The following is a 24,679-nucleotide window of genomic DNA, read 5'->3' on the forward strand; positions in this document are numbered from 1 at the left end:
TCCTACTGCCGCAACCCTCGGTCCATTCCGATCTTAGACTAAGAATGAACTCTGTATGCCTAAGTCAACCCACGAAATGAGCGTGCGGGCGCTGAGTCGGCCGGAGAGGCAAAATGTGAAAGTCAGGGATCAGCCCGGTCCCCCTCTACATGCTGCTGGTCCCGCTGCCACAACCTTCGGTCCGGCTGAGGCTTAGACATGGAATGAATTCCCTATGCCTAAGCTAACCCACGAAACGGGCGTACAAGCGCTCAGTCGGTCGGAGTGGTAGAATGCGCAAATCGGGGATCGGCTCGGTCCCCCCTGCGTGTTGCCGATCCTACTACCGCAACCTTCGGTTCGGTCCGATCTTAGACTGGGAATGAACTCCATATGCTTAGACTAGGGATGAACTCCGTATGCCTAAGTCAACCCACGAAATGAGAGTGCGGGCACTCAACCGACCAGAGAGGCAGGATGCGCAAGTCGGGGATCGAACCCGTGGTGGGTGGGTTCAAGCACATATTCATATTTCTGCCATGCCAATGCCATTTTTATGGCTTGTAAATTCAAACAATGGTCCCCTAAGCCTTCATGTGAAGTTTCGTGGGAAGACGACCCGTTTTCTATTTTTTACGATTTTTGAAACTTTTTGCATTTTAGGATTTTTTAAAATTTTTTTAGAAAGAGTTTTATCCCCAAATTAGGTAGAGGTGATCCTTGTACTTTTGTTGGCATGCCTAAAAAAATTCAGCTAAAAACTCGAAGTGGAGAAGATTTTGTGACTGTTTGAAAAAAGTGTCCCCATTTTAGACACTTTAATGTCTACTGGCAGCAAACCTATAAAATCTCAAATGCTCTTTAAGGGGGTGTGAGTTCTTGAGGTTTGATGAAGGATAGGGGGCCAATATATGGGCCAAGTACCAGCACCCATCGCACATCATGTGCGCACACCCCCCGGCCCCCCTAATCGTCGGAACCCCCAATGCCGTAGGTTAGGCTCTCCGACGATGCTCCGGTGATGTTCCGGCGATGGTGCCCCGAGAGAAAAAAATGCGGCACCAGCACATTCCCGAGCCTAGTATGTGCACTGTGGCTCAAAATCTTAGACTAGGAATGAACTCTATATGCTTAGACATGGAATGAACTCCATATGCCTAAGCCAACCTAAGAAACGAGCATGCGAGCGCTCAACCGGTCGGAGAGGCAGAATGCGCAAGCCAGGGATCGGCCCCGTCCCCCCAGTGTGCTGTCAATCCTGCTACCGTAACCCTCGATCCTGTCAGATCTTAGGCTGGGAATGAACTCCATATGCATAAGTCAACCCATGAAACAAGCGTGCGGGCGTTGAGCCGACCGAAGAGGCATAATGCGCAAGCCAAGGATCGGCCCGGTCCCCCTCTGCGTGCTGTCGGTCCCACTGCCACAACCCTCGGTTCGGTTGGGGCTTAGACATGGAATGAACTCCGTATGCCTAAGCCAACCCATGAAACGGGCGTGCGGGCACTGAGCCGATCGAAGGGGCAGAATGCGTAAGCCGAGGATCGGCCCGGTCCCCACTGTGTGGTGTCGATCCTGCTGTTGCAATCCTTGGTCCGATCCAATCTTAGACTGGGAATGAACTCCGTTTGCTTAGACTGGGGATGAACTCAGTATGCCTAAGTCAACCCATGAAACGGGTGTGTGGGCACTCATCCAGCCGGAGAGGCATAATGCGCAAGCTGGGGATTAGCCTAATCCCTTGCTGCGTGCTACCGGTCCCGCTGCCACAACCCTCAGTCTGACTGGGGCTTAGACATGGAATGAACTCCCTATGCCTAAGCCAACCCACGAAACGGGCGTGCGGGCGCTCAGTCGGTCGGAGATGCAGAATGCGCAAGCCGGGGACCGGCTCAGTCCCCCCTATGTGCTGTCGATCCTGCTGCCGTAACCCTCGGTCCGATCTGATCTTATACTGGGAATGAACTCCGTATGCGTAAGTCAACACACGAAATGAGCGTGCGGGCACTGAGCCGGTCGAAAAGGCATAATGCGCAAGCCAGGAATCAGCCTGGTCCCCCTCTGTGTGCTGTCGATCCCGCTGCCACAACCCTTGATCTGGCTGGGGCTTAGAGATGGAATGAACTCCCTATGCCTAAGCCAACCCACGAAACGAGCGTACAGGCGCTCAGTCGACCGGACATGCAGAATGCACAAGCCGGGGATTGGCTCGATCCCCCCTGTGTGCTGTCGATCCTACTGCCTGTCTTGCTACCGCAACACTCGGTTTGAACTGATCAAAGACTAGGAATGAACTCCGTATGCTTAGACATGGAATGAACTTCGTATGCCTAAGCCAACCCACGAAACGAGCGTGTGGGCGCTCAGCCGGTCGGAGAGGTAGAATGCACAAGCTGAGGATCAGCCCGGTCCCCCTTATGTGCTGTCGATCCTGCTGCCGCAACCCTCAGTCCGATCTGATCTTAGACTGGGAATGAACTCCGTATGCATAAGTCAACACACGAAACGAGCGTGCGGGCGCTGAGCTGACCGAAAAGGCATAATGCGCAAGCCAGGAATCAGCTCGGTCCCCCTCTGTGTGCTATCGATCCCGCTGCCACAACCCTCGATCTGGCTGGGGCTTAGAGATGGAATGAACTCCCTACGCCTAAGCCAACCCATGAAACGGGTGTCCGGGCGCTCAGCCAGCCAGAGAGGTAGAATGTGTAAGCCGGGGATCGGCCTGGTCCCCCCTGCGTGCTGTCAATCTTGCTACCGCAACGTTTGGTCCGGTCTGATCTTAGATTGGGAATGAACTCCGTATATGTAAGTTAACCCACGAAAACGAGCGTGTGGGCACTCAGCTAATCAGAGAGGCATAATACGCAAGCCGGGGATTAGCCCGATCCCCCGCTGCATGCTGCCAGTCCCGCTGCCACAACCCTCGGTCCGGCTGGGGCTTAGACATGGAATGAACTCCCTATGCCTAAGCCTACTCATGAAACGAGTGTGCGGGTGCTCAGCCAGTCGGAGAGGCAGAATGCGTAGGCTAGGGATCGGCCTGGTCCCCCCTGCGTGCTGCCAATCCTGCTGTCACAGCCCTAGGTCTAGTCCGATCTTAGACTGGGAATGAACTCCATATGCTTAGATTGGGGATGAACTCCTTATGCTGTCGATCCTACTGCCACAACCCTCGGTCTGGCTGGGGCTTAGACATGGAATGAACTCCGTATGCCTAAGCCTACCCACAAAACAAGCGTACGGGCGCTCAGCCGACCGAAGAGGCAGAATGCGCAAGTCAGGGAATGGCTCGGTCCGTCCCTGTGTGCTGTCGATCTTGCTACCGTAACCCTCGGCCTGATCCGATCTTAGATTGGGAATGAACCCCATATCCTTAGACATGGAATAAACTCCGTATGCCTAAGACAACCCTCGAAACGAGCGTGTGGGTGCTCAGCCAACCGGAGAGGCGGAATGCGCAAGCTGGGGATCAGCTCGGTCCCCCCTGCGTGCTATCGATCCTGCTACCGCAACCCTCGGTCTGATCTGATCTTAGACTAGGAATAAACTCCGTATGCCTAAGTCAACCTAAGGAACGAGCGTGCAGGCGTTCAATCGGTCGGATAGGCATAATACGTAAACTGAGGATCAGCCTGGTCCCCCTCCGCGTGCTGTCGGTCCCATTACCACAACCCTTGATCCGACTGGGGCTTAGACATGGAATGAACTCCCTATGCCTAAGCCAACCCATGAAACGGGCGTGCGGGGGCTCAGCCGGACGAAGAGGGAGAATGCGCAAGTCGGGGATCAGCCCGGTCCCCCCTGCATGCTGCCGATCCTACTGCCGCAACCCTCGGTCCGGTTCGATCTTAGACTGTGAATGAACTCCGTATGCTTAGACGTGGAATGGACTCCGTATGCCTAAGCCAACCCATGAAATGAGCGTACGGGTGTTCAGCCAGCTGAAGAGGCAGAATGCGCAAGTCGGGGATCAGCCCGATACCCCCTTACGTGCTCTCGATCTTGCTGTTGTAACCCTCAGTCTGGTCCACTCTTAGACTGGGAATGAACTCTGCATGCCTAAGTCAACCCATGAAACGAGCGTGCGGGCGCTGAGCAAGCTGAAGAGGCATAATGTGCAAGCCGAGGATCGACCTGATCCCCCTCTGTGTGCTGCCAGTCCCGCTACCACAACCCTCAGTCTAGCGGGAGCTTAGACATGGAATGAATTCCCTATGCCTAAGCCAACCCACGAAATGGGCGTGCGGGCGCTCAGCTGCCAAAGAGGCAGAATGCGCAAGCTGGGGATCAGTCAGATCCCCCCTGCGTGCTGTCGATCCTGTTACCACAACCCTCGGTCCGGTCTGATCTTAGACTGGGAATGAACTCTGTATGCTTAGACTGGGGATGAACTCCGTATGCCTAAGTCAACCCACGAAACGAGTGTGCGGGCGCTCAGTCGACCAGAGAGGCAGGATGCACAAGTCGGGGATCGAACGGGTGGTAGGTGGGTTCAAGCAGATCTTCATATTTCTGTCATGCCAATGCCATTTTTATGGTGTGTAAATTCATGCAATGGTCCCCTAAGCCTTCATGTGAAGTTTCGTGGCAAGACAACCCGTTTTCTATTTTTCATGATTTTCAAAACTTTTTACGGTTCAGGATTTTTTAAAATTTTTTTAGAAAGAGTTTTGTCCCCAAATTAGGTAGAGGTGATCCTTGTATTTTTTTTGGCATGCCCAAAAAAATTTAGCTAAAAACTCGAAGTGGAGAAGATTTTGTGACCATTTGAAAAAAGTGTCCCCATTTCAAACACTTTAATGGCTACTGGCAGCAAACCTAAAAAATCTCAAATGCTCTTTAAGGGGGTGTGAGTTCTCGAGGTTTGATGAGGGATAGGGGCCCAATATAAGGGCCAAGTACAAGCACCCATCGCACATCATGTTCGCACAACCCCCCGACCCCTTCAATCGCCGGAACCCTAATGCCGCCGGTTAGGCTCTCTGGCGATGCTCCGACGATGCTCCGGCGATGGTGCCCCGAGGGAAAAAAATACTGCACCAGCACATGCCCGAGCCCAGCATATGCACTATTGCTCAAAATCTTAGATTGGGAATGAACTCCGTATGCCTAACCCACCGGCCGGAGAGGCAGAATGCGCAAGCCGGGGATCAGCTCTGTCCCCCTTACGTGCTGTCGATCCTACTACCGTAACCCTCGGTCCGGTCTGATCTTAGACTCAGAATGAACTCTGTATGCATAAGTCAACCCATGAAACGAGCGTACGGGCATTGAGCCGGTCGAAGAGGAATAATGCGCAAGCCGGGGATCAGCCCGGTCCCCCTCTGCGTGCTGCCGGTCCCGCTGCCACAACCCTTGGTCCGGCTGGGGCTTAGACATGGAATGAACTCCCTATGCCTAAGCCAACCCATGAAACGAGTGTGTGGGTGCTCAGCCGGTCGGAGAGGCAGAATGTGCAAGCTGGGGATCGATTTGATCCCCCCTGCGTGCTGTCGATCCCACTACCACAACCCTCGGTCCGACTGGGGCTTAGACATGCAATGAACTCCATATGCTTAAGCCAACCCATGAAACGGGTGTGCAGGCACTCAGTCGACCAGAGAGGCAGAATGCACAAGTCAGGGATCAGCCCGGTCCCCCCTACGTGCTGTCGATCTTGATGCCGTAACCCTCGGTCTGATCCGATCTTAGACTGTGAATGAACTCCGTATGCTTAGAGTGGGGATGAACTTCGTATGCCTAAGTCAACCCACGAAACAAGCGTGTGGGTGCTCAGTTAGCCGGAGAGGTAGAATGCGCAAGCCAGGGATCGACCCGATCCCCCCTGCATGCTGTCGATCCTGCTGCTGCAACCCTTGGTCCGGTCTGATCTTAGACTGAGAATGAACTTCGTATGTGTAAGTCAACCCATGAAACAAGCGTGCTGGCGCTGAGCAGGTCAGAGAGGCATAATACATAAGCCGGGTATCAGCCCGGTCCCCCTCTGCGTGCTGTCGATCCCCCTGCCACAACCCTCCATCCGGCTGGGGCTTAGACATGGAATGAACTCCCTATGCCTAAGCCAACCCACGAAATGGGCGTACGGGCGCTCAACCGGCCGGAGAGGTAGAATGTGCAAGCCGAGGATTGGCCCGGTCCCCCCTGTGTGTTGTCGATCCTATTGTCGCAACCCTCGGTCCGGTCTGATCATAGATTGGGAATGAACTCTGTATGCTTAGACTGGGGATGAACTCTGTATGCCTAAGTCAACCCACGAAAAGAGCATGCGGGCGCTCAGTCGACCAGAGAGGCAGGATGCGCAAGCCGGGGATCGAACGGGTGGTAGGTGGGTTCAAGCACATCTTCCTATTTCTGCCATGCCAATGCCATTTTTATGGCGTGTAAATTCAAACAATGGTCCCCTAAGCCTTCAAGTGAAGTTTCATGGCAAGACAACCTGTTTTCTATTTTTCATGATTTTTGAAACATTTTACGGTTCGGGATTTTTTAAAATTTTTTTAGAAAAAGTTTTGTCCCCAAATTTGGTAGAGGTGATCCTTGTATTTTTGTTGGCATGCACAAAAACATTCAGCTAAAAACTCAAAGTGGAGAAGATTTTGTGACTATTTGAAAAAAGTGTCCCCATTTCAAACACTTTAATGGCTACTGGCAGCAAACCTATAAAATCTCAAATGCTCTTTAAGGGGGTGTGAGTTCTCGAGGTTTGATGAGGGATAGGGGGCCAATATAAGGGTCGAGTTTCATGCCCTGGGTGGGTGCGCCAGGCACATCAGGTGCACCAGCAGGCGAACCAGAGGTTGAGGCCCACAGACCAGGTGTGCTGGCGGGTATCTACACGCAAAGCCTAGCAAACGAGTTCAGAATGCTTGCCCAACTTGCAGGCCAGCCCGTGAGACCAATGCCTAGCATACAAGCTGTGCACACCACATCCAGAATGGCCCAAGGTGCTGGACACGCAAGGGAAGCTTCTGGAAGCAGGCAGGATCAGTAACAACATCCTAGCAGATTTGGTTGACCCTGAAAATCAAGAGTTAGCATCCTGATTGATTGTAATCTGTATAATCCCATGGTTTTAGCTTTTATTCTAGGGATATTGCCATTAAGTGTAAGCTAGAGCCTCAACTATAAATAGAGGGCTGCTTCTCCCTCATTTGTACACCATCAAACACTTCTATTTCAGTGAATACAAGAGCATTTCCAGAATTCTACCTTCTTATCCTGTTTCTCTTTAACTTGCGTAATTAGCCCTTCCTATTGTTCTAGTGCCCGTGCACTTGTGTTTTAGGCTGACTTAGGCAAAAAAGAGGAGATTTCAAGCCTAAGGCCACACGGTTTCTGAGTCTAAGGTCAGAGCCCGTGACAGTTGGTATCAGAGCAAGTTTGATTCTACATGTTTGTATTGTGCAGGATAGAGGAGATGGCATCCCAAAGTGACGTGCTAACCAACAACCAGAGGCCCAGGAGCATGGGTGTGGAAGAGGGAGGAAAGCCAGTTCTAGAGATATCTGGTCTACCACGGACGGTAGGCTGGCTAAGGTGGAGGTGACCATGGGCGACATGGGGGAGAAGCTTGAGGGGGTAGAGACTCACATTGCATCGCTAGACTCCATGGGGGAGGAGATCCAAAGTGAGCTGTAAGCTGCTCTCAACAAAGGCTTGGATGTGTTCACCCAAAAGAATCAGACCTTGGAGGTTGAAGTGTTGACCTTGCGCGATGGCATGGAGGCCATGTGCCAGCAGATGGAGGAGCTTACCAGTGAGCTCATTGCTTGCAAGACTACCATTGGGAATGGCATGTTTGCTGGAGTGTCCAAGTCCAGATTGGATGTCCTCAAGCCTAAGGAGTTCAAGGGGACTAGCGTGGCCAAAGAATTAGATAACTACCTTTAGGGTATGGAGCAGTACTTCCAGGCCATGGGCATGCAAGATGAGGCGATAAAGGTAAGCACCGTTGCTATATATCTCACCAATGTAGCCTTATTATGGTAGAGGCGTAGGTGTGAAGATGTCAAGCGTGGGAGCACCAAGATTGGAACCTGGGCAGAGTTCCAAAAGGAGTTCAGAGAACAATTTTACCCGAAGTATGCCGATGATGAGGCACGGGCAAAGTTACGCAGGCTGAGCCAGCAAGGGGACATAAGGGAGTATGTCTAGAAATTCTCTGAACTGATGCTACAGATCTCAGATCTAGGTGAGAAGGATGCCTTATTTGCTTTCATGGATGGGCTGAAGCCGTGGGTGAAGCATGAGCTACAAAGGAGAGGAGTTCATGACTTGGCTAAAGCCATGACTACTGCCGAGGCCTTGATAGAGTTCAAGCCTCTGAACAAGTTCGAGTCTACCAAGCCCAAGAGTAAGGGCAGGGATGATAGGGATTGGAAGAAGCAGTCCAAGGGGAAGGATCGTGACCGGGAGTCCAAGGATGGAGACCTAGGCTGTTCAACCAAGGATGGCGAGAGGAAGCCACCAGCAGGCAAGTGGAAAGCAAAGGGGGACCGAGAGCCACTGGCATGCTACCTATGTGGAGGGAGCCACATAGCGTGCAATTACCCACAGAAGGGCAAGCTGGCTGCTCTAGACAAGGAGTCTGACGAGGAGCCAGAGTCAGGGGCAGCAAAGCTTAGGTCGTTGGTGCTCAATGCTATCCAGAGTAAGTGGAGCCACAAGCCAAAGGGCTTGATGTTTACGAATCTGATGGTTACGGGTCAGAAGGTGAGCACACTGGTGGACACAGGTACCTCACATCTTTTTATTTCAGGTGATAGAGCCTGAAAGCTTGGACTAAAGGTGCAAAAAGGGACTGGTACCATCAAAACGGTGAACTCCAAGGAAGTTCCAGCCATTGGAGTAGTGTAGGGAGTGGAGTTACAGCTTGGAGACTGGAAAGGCAAGGAGACCATTGAGGTAATACCCTTTGACGACTATGAGTTTGTGATTGGGTTGGATTTCCTTGTTCGGATTAATGCCCTCCTTGTGCCTTTTGCCGATTGTGTTTGCATCTTGGATGCACGATGCCAATGCCTAGTGCCATTGAGGAGAGGGTCTGGAGTTGGGTCATGGGTGGTGTCAGCCATCCAATTTGCCAAGGTGGTAAGCAGACAAGAAGACACCTTCTTGGTAGCCCTGAAATATGATGAGCCAAGGGAGAAAGAGATCGAGTCACCCTTGGAGGTGCTAAAGGTGCTAAAGACCTTTAGTGATGTGATGCCCGTAAAGCTACCTAGCAAGCTACCACCTAAGAGGGAGGTGGACCACAAGATCGAGCTGGTGTTCGAGGCCAAGCCACCAGCTAGAGCCCCTTACCGAATGTCTCCACCAGAGTTGGAGGAGTTGAGGAAGTAGCTCAAAGAGTTAGTTGATGCCAGCTTCATCAGGCCATCGAAGGCACCCTATGGTGCACCAGTTCTATTTCAGCGCAAGCATGATGGGTCGTTGCGGCTGTGTATAGACTATCAGGCTTTGAACAAGCTGACCATCAAGAACAAGTACCCCATCCCACTCATTGCGGACTTGTTCGATCAACTTGGGAGCGCAGGTGATTCACCAAGCTGGATTTGAGGTCAGGCTACTATCAAGTCAGGATCACGAAGGGAGATGAGCCAAAGATAGCATGTGTCACTCGATATGGTTCGTATGAGTTCTTGGTGATGCCTTTCGGACTCACAAATGCCCCAACAACATTCTGCACCCTTATGAACAAGGTACTTCAGTCATTCTTTAATCGGTTTGTTGTGGTTTATTTGGATGACATTGTGATCTACAGCCAAACTTTGGGAGAGCATGTAGACCACTTGAGATAGGTGTTCGAGGTGTTGCAGGATCACAAGCTATTTGTCAAGAGGAAGAAGTGCTCATTCGCCCAATAGGAGATCCCATTCCTTGGCCACATAGTGGGAGGTGGCAGGATACGCATGGATGAAGGCAACATACACACCATCCTAGAGTGGCAACCGCCAGCCAAGGTCACTGAGTTGAGATCATTCCTTAGGCTGGTCAACTACTACAGGCGCTTCATCAAAGGTCACTCAGCAATAGCCACGCCATTGGCTAACTTGCTCAAGAAAAGGAAAGCATGGGAGTGGAGCGCAGGGTGCCAGGAAGCCTTTGACAGGTTGAAGCGGGCTGTGACTAAGAAGCGAGTCTTGGCCTTGCCAGACCATGCCAAGCCGTATAAGGTGCGTACGGATGCATCAGACTTTGCCATAGGGGGCATGTTGATGCAAGAGGGATGTCCAGTCGCGTTCGAGAGCAGGAAGCTGAATGAGACTGAGTGCAAGTACATGGTCCAAGAGAAGGAGATGACTGCAGTGGTGCACTGCTTGCACACTTGGTGCCATTACCTGTTGGGGTCAAGGTTCGTGGTTAGGACGGACAATGTGGATACTAGCTACTTCCAGACACAGAAGAAGTTGTCCCCCAAGCAGGCGAGATGGTAAGATTTTCTTGCAGAATTTGATTTCCAGATGGAGTACAAGCCGGGACGGGTGAACCTAGTGGCAGACGCCCTGAGCAGGAAGGCTAACCTTGCTGCCATTAGCCAACCAGAGGGGTCATTGGTGCCGAGCATCAAGGAGGGACTTACGCATGATCCTACAGCCAAGGCTTTGATGGAGTATGCCCAGCAAGGTAAGACTAGGCAGTTTTAGTTACAAGATGGCTTGCTGTACACCAGGGGCAGTAGACTATTTGTGTCGCAGCACGGGAAGCTCCGTAAGGAAGTTTTACAAGAATGCCATGATTCAAGGTGGGTTGGACACCCCGGAGTGAGTCGTACCTTGGCACTGATCGAGGATCGGTACTACTAGCCGCATATGAGGGACAATGTGGAGGCCTATGTGAAGACTTGTCTTATGTGCCAACAGGACAAGGTGGAGCTCAAGAAACCAGGTGATCTCTTGAAGCCATTGCCAATGCCAGAGCGATAATGGGAGAGTGTTTCTCTGGACTTTATAGTCAGTCTAACCAAAGCAGAAGCGTTTGGAAGCATCATGGTAGTGGTGAACAGGTTTTCCAAGTATGGAATCTTCATTCTAGCAACCAAGGAGTGCCCAACCGAGGAGGCAGCTCGATTGTTCCTGAAGAACATGGTTAAGTACTGGGGAGTGCCAAGGACCATTGTTAGTGATCGGGTCGGGCGTTCCACGGGCAGGTTCTGGACTAAGTTGTTCAAGCTATTGGGGTCAGACTTGAACTTTTCCACTAGCATGCATCCGCAGACCGATGGGCAAACAGAACGAGTGAATGGACTATTGGAGGTCTACCTCAGGCACTATGTGAGTGCCACACAAAGGGACTGGCCAAAGCTGCTAGATATTGCATAGTTTTCCTACAACTTGCAAAGGAACGAGGCAACAAACTAGAGCCCATTTGAGGTTATGACAGGGCAACAACCACGAACACCCGGTTCGATTGCTGCAGGTTATATAGGGCTGAATCTAGCAGCATACAAGTTTGCCAAGGCATGGTAGGAGCAAACTGACTTGACCAGAGTTTGTCTACACAAGGCGGCCAAGAGGTCGAAGAAGTGGGCAGACCAGAATAGGCGGGACGTGCAGTTTCAGGTTGGAGACTTGGTGTTGTGAAGCTGCATCCCATTGTGCACCATAGGGGGCTGCACAAAGGCCTAGTCTGGAGGTATGAGGGACCTTTCTGAGTAGTCAAGAAGGTAGGCAAAGTTTCCTACAAGCTGGATATGCCACCCAAGCTGAGGGTACACCCGGTGTTCCATGTGAGCATGCTCAAGCCATTCCATGAGGATGAGGGAGATCCAGGACGAGCAGAGTCAAAGTGTGCGCCATTGGGAGCAAGAGCCTCATATGAAAAGGAGGTCCACAGCATCATAGCTGACCGAAAGGTAAGACGAAAGAACTATCAGCCAAGACAAGAGTACTTGGTGCGCTGGAAGGGACTTCCAGACGGTGAGGTGAGCTGGGAACCAGCAGATGACTTATGGCAGTTCGGGGATCAGATCAGGCAGTACCATGCAGAAGACACAATGAGGGTGTTGCACAATTAGGTGGGGGAGAATGTTACACCCTGGGCGGGCGCGCTAGGCACATCAGGCACACCAGCAGGCTAGCCAGTGTTTGAGGCCCATAGACCAGGCGTGCTGGCAGGTATCTACGCACAAAGCCTAGCAAATGAGTTTAGAACGCCCACCCAACTTGCAGGCCAACCCATGAGACCAAGGCCTGGCATACAAGCTACCTACACCACATCCAAAAGGGCCCCAGGTGCTGGACACGCAATTGAAAGCTTCTTGAAGCAGACAAGATCAGTAGTAGCATCCTGGCAGATTTGGTTGACACTAAAAATCAGGAGTTAGCATCATGATTGATTGTAATCTGTATAATCCCATGATTTTAGCCTTTATTCTAGGGATATTGCCATTAAGTGTAAGCTGGAGCCTCAACTATAAATAGAGCGCTGCTCCTCCCTTATTTGTACACCATCAAACACTTCCGTTTCAGCGAAAACAAGAGCATTTCCAGAATTCTACCTTCTTATCCTGTTTCTCTTTAACTTGCATAATCAGCCCTTGCCATTGTTCTAGTACCCGTACGCTTGTGTTTTAGGCTGACTTAGGCATAAAGGAAGAGATTCCAAGCTAAGGCCGCACGGTTTTTGAGTCTAAGGTCGGAGACAGTGACACAAGTACCAGCACCCATCGTACATCATGTGCGCACACCCCCCGACCCCCCCAATCGCTGAAACTCCCAATGCCATCGGTTAGGCTCTCCGATGATGCTCCGGTGATGCTCTGACGATGGTGCCTCAGGTGAAAAAAATACGGCACCAGTATATGCCCGAGCCCAGCATGTCCACCGTGGCTCAAAATCTTAGACTGGGAATGAACACCGTATGCTTAAACATGGAATGAACTCTGTATGCCTAAGCTAACCCACGAAATGAGCCTGCGGGTGCTCAGCCAGCCGAAAAGGTAGAATGTGCAAGCTAGGGATCGGCCCGATCCCCCCCTGCGAGTTGTCGATCCTGTTGCCGTAACCCTCGGTCTGATCCGATCTTAGACTAAGAATTAACTCCATATGCATAAGTCAACCCACGAAAAGAGCATGCGGGTGCTGAGCCGACCGAAGAGGCATAATACGCAAGCCAAGGTTCAGCCCGGTCCCCCTCTAAGTGCCATCGATCCTGCTACCACAACCCTCAATCTGGTTGGGGCTTAGACATGGAATGAACTCCCTATGAAGCCAACCCACGAAACAGGCATGCGGGCGCTCAGCCGGTCGGAGAGGTAGAATGCGCAAGCTGGGGATCGACCCGGTCCCCCCTACATGCTACCGATCCTGCTGCTATAACCCTCGATCCGGTCCGATCTTAGATTGGGAATGAACTCCGTATGCTTAGACTGGGGATGAACTCCGTATGCCTAAGTCAACACATGAAACGAGCGTACGGGCACTCAGCTGGCCGGAGAGGCCGATCGGAGAGGCATAATGAGCAAGCCGGGGATCAGCCCGATCCCCCTCTACGTGCTGTCGATCCCGCTACCGGTCCTACTGCCATAACCCTCAGTTTGGCTGGGGCTTAGCCATGGAATGAACTTAGTATGCCTAAGCCAACCCATAAAATGACGTTCGGGAGCTCAGCCGATCGGAGAGGCAGAATGCGTAAGCCGGGGATCGGCCCAGTCCCCCCTGCGTGCTGCCGATCCTGATGCTAGTCTTGTTGCCACAACCCTCAATCTGATCTGATCTTAGACTGGGAATGATGCAACCCTCGGTCTAGTCCAATCTTAGATTCGAAAGGAACTCCGTATGCCTAAGTCAACCCACGATACGAGCATGCGGGCGCTGAGCCATCCGGAAAGGCATAATGCACAAGTCGGGGATTGCCCCGATCCCCCTCTGCGTGCTGCCGGTCCCATTACCACAACCTTCGGTGTGGCTGGGGCTTAGACATGGAATGAACTCCCTATGCCTAAGCCAACCCAAGAAACGGGCGTGTGGGCGCTCAGCCGGTCGGAGAGGCAGAATGCGCAAGCCAGGGATTGGCCTGGTCCCCCCTACGTGCTGTCGATCCTACTGTCACAACCCTCGGTCCAATCCGATCTTAGATTGGGAATGAACTCCATATGCTTAGACTGGGGATGAACTTCGTATGCCTAAGTCAACCCACGAAATGAGCGTACGGGCACTCAACCGACCAGATAGACAGGATGCACAAGCCGGTGATCGAACGGGCGGTAAGTGGGTTCAAGCACATCTTCATATTTCTGCCATGCCAATGCCATTTTTTGGCTTGTAAATTCATACAATGGTCCCCTAAGGCTTCATGTGAAGTTTCGTGGCAAGACAACCCGTTTTCTATTTTTCATGATTTTGGAAACTTTTTACGGTTCGAGATTTTTTAAAATTTTTTTAGAAAGAGTTTTGTCCCCAAATTTGGTAGAGGTGATCCTTGTATTTTTTTTGGCATGCACAAAAAAATTCAGCTAAAAATTTTAAGTGGAAAAGATTTTGTGACCGCTTGAAAAAAGTGTCCCCATTTCAGACACTTTAATGGCTACTGGCAGCAAACCTATAAAATCTCAAATGCTCTTTAAGGGGTGTGAGTTCTCAAGGTTTGATGAGGGATATGGGGCCAATATAAGGACCAAGCACCAGCACCCATCACACATCATTTGTGCACACCCCCTCGGCCCCTCCAATCGTCGGAACCCCCAATGCCGCCGGTTAGGCTCCCCGACGATGCTCCGGCGATGGTGCCCCGAGCAAAAAAAATGCGGCACCAGCACATGCCCGAGCCCAGCATGTGCACGGTGGCTCGAAATCTTAGACTGGGAATGAACTCCGTATGCTTAGACATGGAATGAACTCCGTATGCCTAAGCTAACCCACGAAACGGACGTACGGGCGCTTAGTCGGCCGGAGAGGCAGAATGCACAAACTGGGGATCGGTTCGATCCCCCTTACGTGCTGTCGATCCTGCTATCGCAACCCTCGATCCAATCTGATCTTAGACTGGGAATGAACTCCTTATGCTTAGATTGGGGATGAACTCCATATGGCCAAGTCAACCCACGAAATGAGCGTGCGGGTGCTTAGTCGATCAGAGAGGCCGACTGGAGAGGCATATTGCGCAAGTCAAGGATTAGCCCGATCCACCTCTGCGTGCTGCCGATCCCACTACCAGTCCTGCTGCCACAACCTTTGGTCCGACTGGGGCTTAGACATGGGATGAACTCCGTATGCCTAAGCCAACCTACGAAATGGCGTGCGGGTGCTCAGCTCACCGGAGAGGTAGAATGCGTAAGCTAGAGATCGGCCCGATCCTACCCTGCGTGCTATCGATCCTGCAGTCCCAATCATTGGTCTGGTCCGATCTTAGACTGTGAATGAACTCCGTATGCCTAAGTCAACCCATGAAATGAGCGTGCGGGTGCTGAGCTAACCGGAGAGGCATAATGCGCAAGCCGGGGATTGGCTCAGTCCCCCTCTGCGTGCTGTCGGGCCCGCTACCACAACCCTCGGTTCAGTTGGGGCTTAGACATGGAATGAACTGCCTATGCCTAAGCCAACCCATGAAGCAGGCGTGTGGGTGCTTAGCCGGCTGGAAAGGCAGAATGTGCAAGTCGGGGATTGGCCCAGTCCCCCCTGGGTGCTGTCGATCCTGCTGCCGCAACCCTCGGTCCGATCTGATCTTAGACTAGGAATGAACTTCGTATGCTTAGACTGGGGATGAACGTCGTATGCCTAAGTCAACCCACGAAATGAGCGTACGGGCGCTCAGCCGACTAGAGAGGTAGGATGCGCAAGCTGGGGATCGAATGGGCGGTAGGTGGGTTCAAGCACATCTTCATATTTCTGCCATGCCAATGCCATTTTTACTACTTGTAAATTCATACAATGGTCCCCTAAGCCTTCACGTGAAGTTTCGTGGCAAGACGACCCGTTTTTTATTTTTCATGATTTTTGAAATTTTTACGGTTCGAGATTTTTTAAAATTTTTTTAAAAAGATTTTTGTCCCCAAATTTGGTAGAGCTGATCCTTGTATTTTTGTTGGTATGCACAAAAACATTCAGCTAAAAACTTGAAGTGGAGAAGATTTTGTGACCGTTTGAAAAAAGTGTCCCCATTTCAGACACTTTAATGTCTACTGGCAGCAAACCTATAAAATCTCAAATGCTCTTTAAGGGGGTGTGAGTTCTCGAGGTTTGATGAAGGATATGGGGCCAATATAAGGGCCAAGCATCAGCACCCATCACACATCATTTGCGCACACCCCCTCGGCCCCCCCAATCGTCGGAACCCCCAATGCCGCCGCTTAGGCTCTCTGACGATGCTCCGACGATGGTCCCTGAGCGAAAAAAATGCGGCACCAGCACATGCCTGAGCCCAGCATGTGCATCGTCGCTCAAAATCTTAGACTGGGAATGAACTCCATATGCTTAGACATGGAATGAACTCCGTATGCCTAAGCCAACCCACGAAACGAGTGTACGGGTGCTCAGCCGGTCGGAGAGGCAGAATGCGCAAGCCGGGGATCGACCCGATCCCCCTCTGTGTGCTATCGGTCCCGCTGCCACAACCCTCGGTCTGACTGGGGCTTAGACATGGAAAGAACTCCCTATGCCTAAGCCAACCCACAAAACGGGCGTGCGGGCGCTCAGTAGATCGGAGAGGCAAAATAAGCAAGCCGGGGATCGACCCAGTCCCCCCTGCGTGCTGTCAATCCTACTGTCGCAACCCTCAGTCCAGTCTGATCTTAGAATGGGAATGAACTCCATATGCTGAGACTGGGGATGAACTCCGTATGCCTAAGTCAACCCACAAAACGAGCATGCGAGCACTCAGCCGACTAGAGAGGCAGGATGCGCAAGCTAGGGATCAAACGAATGGTAGGTGGGTTCAAGCACATCTTCATATTTCTGCCATGCCAATGACATTTTTATGGTGTGTAAATTCATACAATGGTTCCCTAAGCCTTCATGTGAAGTTTCATGGCAAGACGACCTGTTTTCTATTTTTCATGATTTTTGAAACTTGTTGCGGTTCAGGATTTTTTAAAATTTTTTTAGAAAGAGTTTTATCACAAAATTTGGTTGAGGTGATCCTTGTATTTTTGTTGGCATGCACAAAACAATTCAGCTAAAAACTCGAAGTGGAGAAGATTTTGTGACCGTTTGAAAAAAGTGTCCCCATTTCAAACACTTTAGTGGCTACTGGTAGCAAACCTATAAAATCTCAAATGCTCTTTAAGGGGGTGTGAGTTTTTGAGGTTTGATGAGGGATAGAGGGCCAATATAAGGGCTAAGTACCAGCACCCATCGCACATCATGTGCGCACACCCCCGGCCCCCCAATCGCCGGAACCCCCAATGCCGTCGGTTAGGCTCTCCGATGATGCTCCAGCGATGCTCCGACGATGGTGCCCCAGGCAAAAAAATACGGCACTAGCACATGCCCGAGTGCAGCATGTGCACCGTGGCTCAAAATATTAGATTGGGAATGAACTTCGTATGCTTAGACATGGAATGAACTCCGTATGCCTAAGCCAACCCATGAGACAAGCGTGTGGGCGCTCAGCCAACCGGAGAGGCAGAATGCGCAAGCCAGGGATCGGCTCGGTTCCCCCCTGCGTGCTGTCGATCCTGCTGCTACAACCCTCGGTCCGGTCTGATCTTAGGCTGGGAATGAACTCTGTACGCATAAGTCAACCCACGAAACGAGCGTGCGGGCGCTGAGCCGACCGAAGAGGCATAATGCACAAGCTGGGGATCGGCCCGGTCCCCCTCTGCATGCTGCCGGTCCCGTTGCCACAACCCTCGGTCCAGCTGGGGCTTAGACATGGAATGAACTCCCTATGCCTAAGCTAACCCACAAAACGGGCGTGCGGGCGCTTAGCCGACCGGAGAGGTAGAATGCGCAAGCCGGGGATCGAGCCAATCCCCCCTGCGTGTTATCGATCCTACTGTCGCAACCCTCGGTCCGATCCGATCTTAGACTAGGAATGAACTCCATATGCTTAGACTGGGGATAAACTCCGTATGCCTAAGTCGACCCACGAAACGAGCATGCGGGCGCTTAGTCGACCAAAGAGGCAGGATGCGCAAGCCGAGGATCGAACTGGTGGTAGGTGGGTTCAAGCACATCTTCATATTTCTGCCATGCCAATGCCATTTTTATGGCTTGTAAATTCATACAATGGTCCCCTAAGCCTTCATGTGAAGTTTTGTGGCAAGACAACCCGTTTTCTATTTTTCACGATTTTTGAAACTTTTTATGGTTCGGGATTTTTTAAAATTTTTTTCAAAAGAGTTTTGTCCCCAAATTTGGTAGAGGTGATCCTTGTATTTTTGTTGGCATGCACAAAACAATTCAGCTGAAAACTCAAAGTGGAGAAGATTTTGTGACCGTTTGAAAAAAGTGTCCCCATTTTAGACACTTTAATGGCTACTGGCAGCAAACCTATAAAATCTCAAATGCTCTTTAAGGGGGTGTGAGTTCTCGAGGTTTGATGAGGGATAAGGGGCCAATATAAGGGCCAAGTACCAGCACCCATCGCACATCATGTGCACACACCCCCCGGCCCCCCCAATCGTCGGAACCCCCAATGCCATCGGTTAGGCTCCTGGTGATGCTCCGACGATGGTGCCCCAGGCTAAAAAAATGCGGCACCAGCACATGCCTGAGCCCAACATGTGCATTGTGCCTCAAAATCTTAGACTGGGAATGAACTCTGTATGCTTAGACATGGAATGAACTCCGTATGCCTAAGCCAACCCATGAAACGAGCGTGCGGGTGCTCAGTCGGCCAAAGAGTAGAATGCGCAAGCTAGGGATCAGCCCGGTCCCCCCTTGCGTGCTGTCAATCCTGCTACCACAACCCTCAGTCTGGTCTGATCTTAGACTGGGAATGAACTTCGTATACATAAGTCAACCCCCGAAACGAGCGTGCGGGCACTGAGCCAACTGAAGAGGCATAATGCGCAAGCCGGGGATCGCCCCGATCCCCCTCTGTGTGCTGCTGGTCCAGCTGCCACAACCCTCGGTCTGGCAGGGGCTTAGAAATGGAATGAACTCCCTATGCCTAAGCCAACCCACGAAATGGGCGTGCGGGCACTCAGTCGACCGAAGAGGCAGAATGCGCAAGCCGAGGATCAGCTCAGTCCCCCCTGCGTGTTACCGATCCTGCTGTCGCAACCCTCGGTTTGGTTCGATCCTAGACTGTGAATGAACTTCGTATGCTTATACTGGGGATGAACTCCGTATGCCTAAGTCAACCCACGAAATGAGCGTGAGGGCATTCAGTCAGTCGGAGAGGGTCGCTGAACAGGCATAATGCACAAGTAGGGGATCAACCTGGTCCCCCTTCGCGTGCTGTCGATCCTGCTGCCGGTCCTGCTGCCACAACCCTCAATCCGACTAGGGCTTAGACATGGAATGAACTCTGTATGCCTAAGCCAACCCACAAAATGAGCGTCCGGGCACTCAATCGGTCAGAAAGGCAGACTGCGCAAGCCATGGATTGGCCCGGTCCCCCCTATGTGCTATCGATCCTGCTATTGGTCTTGCTGTCGCAACTCTCGGTCCGGTCCAATCTTAGACTGGGAATGAACTCCGTATGCTTACACATGGAATGAACTCCGTATGCCTAAGCCAACCCATGACATGAGCGTGCGGGCGCTAAGCCGGCCGGAGAGGCAGAATGCACAAGATGAGGATCGACCCGATCCCCCTCTGCATGCTGCCGGTCCCGCTACCACAACCCTCAGTCCAGATGTGGCTTAGACATGGAATGAACTCCCTATGCCTAAGCCAACCCACGAAATGAGCATGCGGGCGCTCAACTAGTTGGAGAGGCAGAATGTGCAAGCCAGGGATCAGCCCGATCCCTCCTACATGCTGTTGATCCTGCTGCCATAACCCTCGATTCAGTCCAATCTTAGACTGGGAATGAACTTCGTATGCTTAGACTAGGGATGAACTCTGTATGCCTAAGCCAACCCACGAAATGAGTGTACGGGCGCTCAGCAGACCGGAGAGGCAAAATGCGTAAGTCGTAGATCGACCCAGTCCCCCCTACGTGCTGTCGATCCTACTATCATAACCCTCGGTCCGGTCCAATCTTAGACTGGGAATGAACTCCGTATGCCTAAGTCATCCCACAAAACGAGCGTGCGGGTGCTGAGTCGACCGGAGAGGCATAATGCGCAAGCCGGGGATCAGCCCGATCACTCTTTGCATGCTGTCGGTCGCGCTGCCAAAACCCTTGGTCCAACTAGGGCTTAGACATGGAATGAACTCCCTATGCCTAAGCCAACCCACAAAATGGGTGTGTGGGCGCTCAACCGGTCGGAGAGGCAGGATGCGCAAGCCGAGGTTCGAATGGGTGGTAGGTGGGTTCAAGCACATCTTCATATTTTTGCCTTGCCAATGCCATTTTTGTGGCTTGTAAATTCATTCAATGGTCCCTTACGCCTTCATGTGAAGTTTCGTGGCATGACGACCCATTTTCTATTTTTCACAATTTTTGAAACTTTTTGTGGTTCGGGATTTTTTAAAATTTTTTTAAAAAGATTTTTGTCCCCAAATTTGGTAAAGGTGATCCCTGTATTTTTGTTGGCATGCAAAAAAAAATTCAGCTAAAAACTCAAAGTGGAGAAGATTTTGTGACCGTTTGAAAAAAGTGTCCCCATTTCAGACACTTTAATGGCTACTGGCAGCAAACCTATAAAATCTCAAATGCTCTTTAAGGGGGTGTGAGTTCTCAAGGTTTGATGAGGGATAGGGGGCGAATATAAGGGTTGTGTGCTGCCACAACCCTCTGCGTGCTGTCGGTCCCGCTACCACAACCCTCGATCCGACTGGGGCTTAGACATGGAATGAACTCCTTATGCCTAACCAACCCAAGAAACGGGCGTGTGGCTGCTCAGTCGGTCGGAGAGGGAGAATGCGTAAGCCAGGGATAAGCTCGATCCCCCCTGTGTGCTGTCGATCCTGTAGCCGTAACCCTCAATCCGGTTTGATCTTACACTAGGAATGAACTCCGTATGCTTAGACTGAGGATGAACTCCGTATGCTTATGTCAACCCACGAAACGAGCATGCGGGTGCTCAACCGGCCGGAGAGGTAGAATGCGTAAGCTGAGGATCAGCTCGGTCCCCCCTGCATGCTGTCGATCCTGCTACTGGTTCTGCTACCGCAAGCCTCAGTCTAGTCCGATCTCAGACTAGGAATGAACTCCGTATGCTTAGACATGGAATGAACTTCGTATGACTAAGCCAACCCACGAAACGAGTGTGCGAGCGCTCAGCCAGTCGGAGACACAGAATGCGTAAGCCGGGGATTGACCCGGTCCCCTCTGCGTGCTGTTGATCCTGTTGCCGCAACCCTCCGTATCCCTAAGTCAACCCTATAAAATCTCAAATGCTCTTTAAGGGGGTGTGAGTTCTCAAGGTTTGAAGAGGGATAGGGGGCCAATATAAGGGCCAAGTACCAGCACCCATCGCACATCATGTACGCACACCCCCCGACCCCCCAATCGTCAGAACCTCCAATGCCGTCGGTTAGGCTCTCTGACGATGCTCCAGCGATGGTGCCCCGGATGAAAAAAATGCGGTACCAGCACATGCCCGAGCCCAGCATGTGCATCGTGGCTCAAACTCTTAGACTGGGAATGAACTCCGTATGCCTAAGCCAACCCACGAAATGAGTGTACGGGCACTCAGTCGGTCGGAGAGGCAGAATGCACAAGCCAGGGATCGGCCTGGTCCCCCCCTGCGTGCTGTCGATCCTGCTATCGCAACCCTCGGTCTGGTCTGATCTTAGACTAGGAATGAACTTTGTATGCCAAAGTCAACCCACGAAATAAGCGTGCGGGCGCTGAGCTGGCCGGAGAGGCATAATGCGCAAGCTGGGGATCGGCCCGATCCCCTTCTGCAAGTTGTCGGTCCCGCTACCACAAGCCTAGGTCCGGCTGGGGCTTAGACAAGGAATGAGCTCCCTATGCCTAAGCCAACCCACGAAATGGGCGTGCGGGCATTCAGCCAGTCGGAGAGGCAGAACGTGCAAGCCAGGGATCGGCCCGATCCCCCCTGCGTGCTGTCGATCCTACTATCGCAACCCTTGGTCTGATCCGATCTTAGACTGGGAATGAACTCTATATGCTTAGACTGGGGATGAACTCCGTATGCCTAAGTCAACCCACGAAACGAGCGTGCGGATGCTCAGCCGGCCAGAGAGGTAGGATGCGCAAGCCAGGGATCGAACGGATGGTAGGTGGGTTCAAGCACATCTTCATATTTCTACCATGCCAATGTCATTTTTATGGCTTGTAAATTCATGCAATGGTCCCCTTCACCTTCACGTGAAGTTTCGTGGCAAGACGACCTGTTTTCTATTTTTCATGATTTTTGAAACTTTTTATGGTTCAGGATTTTTTAAAATTTTTTAGAAAGATTTTTGTCCCCAAAGTTGGTAGAGGTGATCCTTGTATTTTTGTTGGAATGCACAAAAAAATTCAGCCAAAAACTCGAAGTGGAGAAGATTTTGTGACCGTTTGAAAAAAATGTCCCCATTTCAAACACTTTAATGGCTACTGGCAGCAAACCTATAAAATCTCAAATGCTCTTTAAGGGGGTGTGAGTGCTTGAGGTTTGATGAGGGATAGGGGGCCAATATAAGGGCCAAGTACCAGCACCCATCGCACATCATGAGCGCACACCCCCCGGCCCCCCCAATCGCCGGAACCCCCAATGCCATCAGATAGGCTCTCAGACGATGCTCCGACGATGGTGCCCCGAGCGAAAAAAATGCGCCACCAGCACATGCCCGAGCCCAGCATGTGCACCGTGGCTCAAACTGTTAGACTAAGAATGAACTCCGTATGCTTAGACATGGAATGAACTCCGTATGCCTAAGCCAACCCACGAAACGAGCGTGCGGGCGCTCAGCCGGTCGGAGAGGCAGAATGCGCAAGCCGAGGAACGGCCCGATCCACCTCTGCGTGCTGTCGGTCCCACTGCCACAACCCTCTGTCCGGCTGGGGCTTAGACATGGAATGAACTCCCTATGCCTAAGCCAACCCATGAAACGGGCGTGCGGGCACTCAGTCGGCCGGAGAGGCAGAATGCGCAAGCCGGGGATCGGCTTGGTCCCCCTTGCGTATTGTCGATCTTGCTGCCGCAACCCTCGATCCGGTTGGATCTTAGACTAGGACTGAACTCTGTATGCTTAGACTGGGGATGAACTCCGTATGCCTAAGTCAACCCATGAAATGAGCGTGCGGGCGCTCTACCGGTCGGAGAGGTCGGTCGGAGAGGTAGAATGTGCAAGCCGGGGATCGGCTCGGTCCCCCTCTATATGCTGCCGATCCTGCTACTGGTCTTGTGGCCGCAACCCTCGGTCCAATCCGATCTTAGACTGGGAATGAACTCCGTATGACTAAGCCAACCCACAAAATGAGCGTGCGGGCGCTCAGCCGGCCGGAGAGGCAAAATGCACAAGCAAGGGACCGGCCTTGTCCCCCCTACGTGCTGCCGATCCTGCTGTCGCAACCCTCGGTCCAGTCTGATCTTAGACTGGGAATGAACTCTGTATGCTTAGACTGGGGATGAACTCCGTATGCTTAAGTCAACCCATGAAACGAGCATGCGGACGCTCAGTTGACCAGAGAGGCAGGATGCGCAAGCCAGGGATCAAACGGGTGGTAGGTGGGCTCAAGCACATCTTCATATTTCTGCCATGCCAATGCCATTTTTATGGCTTGTAAATTCATACAATGGTCGCCTATGCCTTCATGTGAAGTTTCGTGGCAAGACAACCCGTTTTCTATTTTTCACGATTTTCAAAACTTTTTGGGGTTCGGGATTTTTTAAAATTTTTTTAGAAAGACTTTTGTCCCCAAATTTGGTAGAGATGATCCTTGTATTTTTGTTGGCATGCATAAAAAAATTCAGCTAAAAAATCGAAGTGGAGAAGATTTTGTGACCGATTGAAAAAAGTGTCCCCATTTCAGACACTTTAATGGCTACTGGCAGCAAACCTATAAAATCTCAAATGCTCTTTAAGGGGGTGTGAGTTCTCAAGGTTTGATGAGGGATAGGGGGCCAATATAAGGGCCAAGTACCAGCACCCATCACACATCATGTGCGCACACCCCCCGGCCCCCCCAATCATCGGAACCCCCAATGCCACTGGTCAGGCTCTCCGACGATTCTTCGACGATGGTGCCCCGAGTGAAAAAAATGTGGCACCAGCACATGCTCGAGCCAGCATGTGCACCGTGGCTCAAACTCTTAGATTGGGAATGAACTCTGTATGCTTAGACATGGAATAAACTCCATATACCTAAGCCAACCCACGAAACGAGCGTGCGGGCGTTCAGCTAGCCAAAGAGGCAGAATGCGTAAGCTGGGGATCGGCCCGGTCCCCTCCGACGTGCTGTTGATCCTACTACCGGAACCCTCAGTCTGGTCCGATCTTAGGCTGGGAATGAACTTCGTATGCCTAAGTCAACCCACAAAACGAGCCTGCTATCGATCCTAAGCCGACCGGAGAGGCATAATGCGTAAGCCGAGGATCGGTCCAATCCCCCTCTGCGTGCTATCGGTCTTGCTGCTGCAACCCTCGGTCTGGCTGGGGTTTAGACATTGAATGAACTCCCTATGCCTAAGCCAACCCACAAAACAGGTGTGCTGGCGCTCAGCCGACCGAAGAGGCAGAATGCACAAGCT

Source organism: Durio zibethinus, chromosome 7 (assembly GCF_047325235.1).
Source record: "Durio zibethinus cultivar Kanyao isolate XHJ-2024 chromosome 7, ASM4732523v1, whole genome shotgun sequence".
Lineage (NCBI taxonomy): Eukaryota > Viridiplantae > Streptophyta > Magnoliopsida > Malvales > Malvaceae > Durio > Durio zibethinus.